Raw genomic sequence first — 8,456 nt, forward strand, 5'->3', positions numbered from 1 at the left:
CCCAATGCCCGTGTTCCAGTTTCCGAGGGAATTCTTAGGTGGAAACTACGGGATTCGTGCACTTAATTATCCCCCCTCCTCGAGATACGATTCTAAGGAAAACCTCCTTGAACTTTTTCCATGGGAGAGGGTAAGACAGTGTGCACGTAAACGCAAAAACTTGGGCTCGGCATCTTTCCGTGAGCTCCCAGGCTTACCCGCCTCCCGTCCAGCAGCCCTACCCCCATCTCCACCCAGAACTCCCGCCCAGATTCCTCTGCAGGCCACCCGGGGAAGCCTTTAATTCGGCCGCCGCCTCCCATCCCTGCGGAGACGAATGCATTTTCCATGCCTCGGGCATCAGTTGGCTACGCAGCTGTGGGCCTCGGGGTGTTTGTAGGGACTGGGAACTCCCGGCAACCTGCAGCTCCCGGCACCTCATGCCGCGCGGGCTGCTTTACAAACTCGGGAAAAAGCAAAGGCTCTGGGTTCTGGCGCCCGGGCCCAGGCAACACTGCACCCAGGCCGTGTAAAAGGAGCGCATAGGAGAGGACTTGGGGAACGCGAGGCCCCCTGGCCCCTCGCCCCGGTGCCAGCTCCAGGGGTGCGTGCAAAACGGCTGGCGGCCCTGAGGAGCAGGGAGCGGCGGGGTTAACGCGCCATTCCAAATCGCCGTGCCCGCCAGCAGGAAGCGACGGAGGCACCAGATTTCCCTTCCGCATTAAGAGGGTTTTCCCTTTTTTTCCCCGCTTGGCCGACGGAGAGATTTTAAAATTGGACGTGGAGATCCTCAATTAGAAGTGTGGAGAAGCTGGCAAAAGAGGAAACAGCGGAAAAGTCGCCGCTTCGCCAGAGGGGGCTCCCAGCTCCCGTTCCCGCCCGCGGCCGGGTGCAGCGCAGGCCGGGAAAGCGCTCTCCCACCTCCCCCGCGACAGGGAGGGCGCATTCTTCCCTTGGAGCACCGCCGGGCCGGCCCCACTCCGACGGCTTAGTTCCCGGTATTTGCTGGGCGGAGGAAGAGGAGGGGATTGGGGGGGGGGCGGGGGGCGCTGAGCGCACACAGTGGTCGACTAGGAAGCTTTTCTCAGGGCCCATCTGGAACCTCCCCACCCTCCCACCCCGGCGCTTCCCGGTTTGTTTCTTTATCGCTTTCTCAAAGCACAGCTGCGGGACGTGTTTCTGTGCAACCCGCCGCCTTTGCTACGCGCTCCAGTTGCTTAAGGCGCTGCCACGTGCGGTAACCACGCTCTCCTCCCGAAGTCGGCTCCGCCAGGTGCCCCCGCACCCATGCTTGTACCCCACAGCCTGCCCCCTCTGCCCTCCTCCCCCTCTGCGCCCGCGACCAGCGCGCCCCGCAGGGCAAAAGGGGCGTGTCGCGGGCGCCCGCACCCGGCGGTCCCCAGGCCCGCCCGGGAAAGGGCGCCCTGGAGGGCCCCAGTGCCCACAGAAGCCGCCGCTCGCGGTGGGGCGCTTCTGGGTTCCCAGCACCAGGGGGCACCAGAAACCGTCCGAGTTCCGTAGCGCCCACGCGAACGAGAGGCTGCGTCATTTTAAGTATCAAATCCATGAACAAGCACCCCCGATCCCCCCACAATCCTCCCCAAATCCAAAATACCCCCCGAAACTTCCGGATGTGCTCACCAGCATGCCTGCTTTTCAGGTTCCTACCCTCCATCCTCTCTCCCCAGTTTTTCCCTTCCCACTTCACCTGATCTGGTTTCTGGGTAACCTGCTTTTAGATTCCCCCCCCCCCAATTCCCCGCGTCACCATGACAGCTTCCCACGGGGTGAGCGCCCCCGCCGCCAGTGCCCCCGCACCTTCCTCTGTCTGGCAGGCTGGGAGGTTTGTTTGGGCTTTGCCTTCAAGATCCAGGTCTCGGAGAGAAAAGGGAGGCGGGGTGGTGGGGAGCGTGCTGTAACTCGGGGTTTTCTTTTGGGATAGGGACAGAAGTTGCTGAAAGATGTATTGCTTTTCTTAAGTGTGCCTCGTGTCGTAGCCTGGCGGAGGCTAACTGTTGGGCCCAAGACCAGGGGAAAGAAAAAGAATGAGGGACGTTTTGTGCATGCAGTTCTGGGGAGAGGTCTCTCTGGTCAGGGGTCCGAGACCAGGTTCCAGGTCTGTGGGGCACCCGAACCCCCTGCGAGAGTGGGCTGGGGACGCTGCGGGCTCCCTGGACACCTGACACTTGTTGAAAAGGCGACACTGTCCCCCTACCCCGCCAAAGCGAATGTGTGGCTAAACAGTGAGGGTGAGAGTTGGTCCCGGCCGGGCAGAAGCCCAGCGGCTCCCACTTCGAGGGCTTTGCAGGAAGAGGTGCGTGCGTGAAGTTGGAAGTTGCATTTCTTCCTCGGAATACTTAAGTGTATATTCAAAATACCGTGGAAGAGTCGAGTACGCTCTAGCACACCGGCGGCAGGGGCCGGAAGAGTGGTTTGTCCCCGCCAATGAGCAAAAATGTTGGGAGCACGGGGTTGGGCAGCCCCCACCTCCGCCCGGGGCGCGCACGTCGGCTCTGCCGGCGGGTTTGCCACAGCCAAAACTAGGGAGGCGCCAGGAGGCAGGGGGTTCCGGTGAAAGTCCATTCCCCTCCCCAATGAGGGTTCGTTTTCACCGGGTGGGGCTGGTAAACCAAACCACGGCGCAGTCAGGCCAGAGGTGGTGCAAGGCAGTGGTGGAGGGTGTTATTGGTGAGGTGGCACAGAGTTGCAGGAGAGAAGAGGTCATTAACATAATCACTTCGATGGCCTACCGGAGACATTGAAGAGTTTCAAGAACCTGCTCGAGGCAGAGACCCAAGTCCTGGACTGTCCAGGCAGCCCCTCTCCTAACCTCGACGGGCACGGTTAGTTGGGGTTGCGGGCATTAGGAAAGTGCAAGCAACCGGGTTCCGAAAAGGGTGAGGAATGTAGCTTTGCAAGACAGTGCCCGGAGGAGGTGAGCCCACTATTTTTAGGTTCCCAGCACCTTTGCATCAGTCCCTCGCATGGTGTGCGCCTTCCCTCGGAATACACCAAGACAATCTCAATAGTAAGTTACACGCCCGGCAATGGTGTCTCTGCAGCTGTACGTCCAGAGAGGGCACTTTCTGGTCGCGGTGGGTTCAAAGATGACCCCAAACCCGCCCCGTCCCGGGACTTGACAGAAGAGCGCCCCGCCGAGCCGGGGAGGGAAACTGACCCTCTCGGACATTCCGGGGTCCACAGGCATCGGGGCACCAGGGATCTTTGCCCACGTGGAAAGGCAACCGGCATCTCTGCAAGGCCAGCCCCTCTCGCGTCCAACTTCTCTCTCCTCTACCCTCCCCGTGCCTCGGTTCCATCTAGTCTTTCCTCTTTCCAATCTCACCGCCTGCTCTGGGGTCCAGCCGCGCCCCCTCTGGCTCCAGCGCCCGGCAGGCCGCCGCGGCCGCCGGCGACTCAGGCGCCATCCGCCCCTTCCACCCCGGCCCGCTCTCCCACTTACCTCGGCTCCGGTCTCCGCAGACCCCCAGTTGGACATTAACTCCAGGAGCCCCGAGTCCCAGCCAGGAGCCCCATCCGAGGGCCGAGGGCAGGAGCGCAGAGCCCCGCCCAACAGGTCAGGGGCACGAATTCGCAATCCTGGGGCAGCGAGGGTGCGCAGGGGGCGGTGGCCAAGACTCCCGCCGCCGCCGCCTCGAGAAGGGCGAGGGATGCCGACAGCTCCCCCGCCGATGCCCTGCACCCCCAGAAACCGAGGTCCGAGCAGCCGCCGCTGCCTTGGGTCGGGGGGTGGGGGGGTGACACGGCTGCGCGCGCCGCGCTCTTGGCCGGGGCTGCGCGGGCCCGGGGCGCGGCGGGCGGCTCAGCTGCGGCGGCCGCGCTCTGCGCCTTGTCGGGGCGCAGCGCCTGGGAGCACGAGATGGGCCGGGCTGATGCTGCCGCCGGAGCTGAGGTCTGGCCTGGAAATCCGATCGAGACACCACGTCAACCGGCGCGGGGAGTCCCGTGAAGACATGAGGACGCCAGGAGCGCAGGCTGGTCCTTGAGAGCCCGGGCCGGGGGGCCGGGGTGGGGGAGGGGAGGCGCGGGGCCCCGACAGGGGAGGGGTCGGGAGGCGGTTGTGAAGGAGGGAAAGGAGAGCAGCGAGGAGGCGCCCGCGCTCCCGAGGAGGGGGCTCGGGGTGCGAGTGGGTGACGCGAGGCGCTCCTCCCCGGGGTGCAGGGAGAGCGCTCAGCGCGTGGAGACGCTGCCGGGCTCGCGTCCCCTTCTTGCCGGGTAGATCCGGAGGAATGTGTGGAGCTCCGCGCAGACCAACCGAAGGGGGCAATCTGAACTTGACCGCGGTGCCCGCGCCAGGCTTTGCCCCCGCGCCCCGCGCTCCGTCGGGTGGAGGGCTACACTGGGCTTTCCTCGCGCCTGTCGAAGGCTTTCCTTCCTTCCCGGGTGTCTAGCCCTCTCGCGTTTCTGCAGGGCAGAAGGCAGTGGGGGAGGAGAGGAGCTGCTTGCGGGAGTCCTAGCACTCCGAAGGAGAGACGTGGAGCGGCCCAGTGAGGGAGGCAGAGTGTTTGCCAGGGGACGCTGAGAGTGGGGATGAATTTATAGGACTCTCACTCTGTGACGTGCCCTCCAGTGGCTTTTCTGATTCGCTTTCTGACCTAAACACACATTAGTTTAGTCCCCATGCTAGGGCCAACACGGTCTCCAAATACCTGCTGGCTGAAGTCAGAGGCTTTGCATATCATGTATTACATGGCAGGCAATGAAGAAGGCTTCTGAGGCTGGCCGGCTCCTCAGTCCTAGGCTCCATTTTCATGCTGTTGTAATATAATATCAGACGTGGGGTAGGCACATACATTCAAAATCCCAATTCCAGAGGGGTAAGATCATTTTATCAGGAACAGGTCAAGGGAGGTTGGGTTAAACCTGCTTTTATCCCGATTTTGGAAAATGCAGATGGGAAACCTAAGCAAGCACTCTCTTGAGTGCTGAGTTTCCAGTGAGCAGGGACCCAGCTCCTATTCCTGATCTCTGTGAGACCTTTGAGGCATTCCTTTTGTTGGTTAGCTTACCACCAGAAGCAGCCAGAGCCTTCTTTTGTAGAGGACATGAGGAGGGCAAGTCCTTACACACACCCTGCTCATGACTCTCCCCATAAATACATTTCATTCACACTGCGTATGACATTAGCTCTGCCTTTAAAATAATGTACTAAATAAGGTATGTCTTTGCTCAGCCGAACTCTGCTTTCCGGAAGCCATTGGGACCTGAATTCAGTGGGACCTCTTTTATTTTATGAGCTGGGGCCAGGGAAAGCGTAAACAGGCTCAGTTTACATCCATGTACCTCTAATTCTGTGACTCATCCGGTTGTTGGGGAGTATGTGTTCTTCAAGTAGCTGATACAGACAATAGACAGGGGAAATGTGTGTGGCAATGTGGGGAGAAGATCACATATTATTAAACTTCTTGAAAGGCAAAGATTAGCTACCTTTGGAGGTTTGTCAGTGAAGCTAGTGTGGGAGGAAAATTGTTCTTACTAATGTTACCATGATTTAAGATGAAGCGGAATGAAAATCAAGTCATCCAAACATACCTTAGCTGAAGTTAGGATGCTCACTGTAGTTCTGCAGAATGTGACGTTTCCTTTTTTGTTGGATTTATGGTAGAAATGTAGATGGATTTGGAAATGGGAGGGCAGAATAAGCTTAACGTATTTATCATAGTTTAGCATTGTTTTGGGAATTCGAAGGCAACCCTAGTGAGTGTTCCTACCATGAATGATTTCTTCATTTTCAGAAGGTTTTTCACTGGGGATGGTCATGTCGTCCAAGCACCTGCAAAGATTTAGTACTTGTTATGTGCTAGACCCCAGAATTGTGCTGACTGGGCTTTTTGGGGTTGCAGAGAACAGACACCACTGCGTTCACCCCAAGTAATGGGAGTTTACTGTGGAAGGAAGGCTGACCGGAATCTCCACCGCTCAGCCACGTGTCTCTGAAAAGCCTTCCGGAAAGGCCACCCAGCCAGGCCTCACGAAAACTGGATTGAAGTTCAGGAACTGGAAGGTCATTCAGGATACAGCTCTGTGGCTGGGTTATCTTGCTGCCCCCTGAGCAGCAAGCATCTGGGATCCCTACTAGCAGGCTTAGCCGCCAAGGTGATTCAGCTCCTCTCTCTCTCTCTCTCTCTCTCTCTCTCTCTCTGTTTTTCTTTGATTGTCTCTTGGCTTCTGATCCTGCTACCAACTGCTCAGCTCTCTGTTGATCTCATATTTTAACTCCTTTAGTGAAAGAATCTAATTGGCCGCACTGGGCACTAACCAGATGCTAGAGTTGGACTCAGCGTTTATATCAGGCCTCCATTTGGTTGCTGGACACCCTGTAGATCAGCAGACCTTGGTCAGGTGCTTACTCCTGGGCTAGTCACCTATGGCCATACTGTTGGGGTCACATGGTATCAAGCCTAGCCACCGTTGCTTAAGAAACTGCCCAGAAGGGGCGCCTGGGTGGCTCAGTCGTTAAGCGTCTGCCTTCGGCTCAGGTCATGATCCCAGGGTCCTGGGATCGAGTCCCACATCGGGCTCCCTGCTCGGCGGGAAGCCTGCTTCTCCCTCTCCCACTCCCCCTGCTTGTGTTCCTGCTCTCGCTATCTCTTTCTCTGTCAAATAAATAAATAAAATCTTTAAAAAAAAGAAAAAAAAAAAAAACTGCCCAGGGTTTGTCCTTGCTTTCTTTCCACAGGATTTGTGCCTCCAGAAAGAACTGTGTTAATGGTAGGCTCTTGGAGTTTAGCAAACCTTTGTCTACTACAAGACTCAAAGATGAATAAGATACGTCTCCTGGTCTCCATGCACTTACCATCTGTAAGAGAGGGAGACATGCACACAAGTAGTCACAGCGTGGAGTGATAAATGCTCATACATACACAGAGGTATGTAGGAGGTGCTCATGTCTGATCTTCACATGGCCAGTCAAACCATGGAAAGATTATGAAAACATACTCGTGCCTTGGGCCTATTCTTGGGCAATTCAATGAGACTCTCTGTAGCAGTGGAGCCCAGAAGTTGGTATTTTTTTAAATGCTCCCCAAGTTGTTCTAAGTACACCTGGGGTTGAGGTATGATTTAACACTATTTTTTTCTTTCTTTTTTTTTTTTAAGATTTTATTTATTTGCGAGAGAGAGAATGAGAGGCAGAGAGCATGAGAGGGAGGAGGGTCAGAGGGAGAAGCAGACTCCCTGCCCAGCAGGGAGCCCGATGTGGGACTCCATCCCGGGACTCCAGGATCATGACCTGAGCCGAAGGCAGTCGCTTAACCAACTGAGCCACCCAGGCGCCCAACACTATTTTTTTTCAATGATTATAATCATTTTATGATTCTTTCTGAGAGCAAAACTAAGAGATTCACCTATTTTGATAGTCCTAGAACCTCCTAGGACCAAGACGCTTCCAAAATATTGAATTTTTGGGGGGATACAACTGATTATCTTGAAATTGTAATGTAAAGGAAAATGTAAAATTGAATTTAGAGTTAAAGCAAATACTTCTGGTTTTGAAAGAACATTTATTTGCGTGATTACAACATTCAGATGGCTGCAGAAAAAGGGAGAAGGTCTGAAGTGGTCAAAATCTGCTAGTACAAAGCCCAACATTTAAATGTACTGTAATTGGTATTGACAAAAATCTCCTCAGACTCAGGCCTTGACAGACAATGAAAAAAAAGTTTCTTCTAAAGTGACTAACATGAAGCAAGCATTTGATGTCTTAGGGACAAGAGGATGGCCTGATGTCACAATCTCAAAGCTCCCAGCTGCTGTAAGTAGGGACCCCTCCATAGCTCCATCTATTCCTTTTTCTTTCTTTCTTTCTTTTTTTAAAATATTTATTTATTTAAATGAGAGAGAGAGAGAGCATGAGTGGGCGGGGGGCAGGCAGAGGGAGAGGGAGACAAGCAGACTCCCTGCTGAGCAGGGAGCCTGATGCGGGGCTCAATCCCAGGAACCTGAGATCATGACTGGAGCCAAAATCAAGAGTTGGATGCTTAACAGACTGAGCCACCCAGGTGCCCTCCTATCTTCTCCTTTTTTCTAGGAAACAAAGCTAAGTTCGATATGAAGCTATTCCTCAGCAAAGTCCAGAAGAGAACAATCTGCAGCCCCACTTTTGCTCTGAGTAGGTCGATTGTCTCCTAATAAGGTAACAGCAACACCCTGCTAAGAATCCTTACATTGGCCCTAGATCTCAGCCTTTCATCCGGAAAACCCTGCCTGAGAATCAGGAAGAGAGAAGCAAGGATTATTCAAGCATCTCATCTCCTCTTTAAGAAGAAAGGTTCAAAACCCTCCTAATTTCCCATTTCATTATCATCATCTTCATTGGAATTTGGTGTAGATCTCTAACTGAAAGAGGTTTCAATGATGGATGCTCTCTGTACTGGAGGATCTTAGAGTCCCGGGGAAGAGAAAACACAAACCAAATGAGAAAAAGTAATATAAGGTATCATGAGGCTGTGGGCCAT

The sequence above is a fragment of the Mirounga leonina genome, unplaced genomic scaffold, assembly GCF_011800145.1.
Source record: "Mirounga leonina isolate KUSES-001 unplaced genomic scaffold, KU_Mleo_1.0 Mir_96, whole genome shotgun sequence".
In the NCBI taxonomy this organism is placed as follows: Eukaryota; Metazoa; Chordata; class Mammalia; order Carnivora; family Phocidae; genus Mirounga; species Mirounga leonina.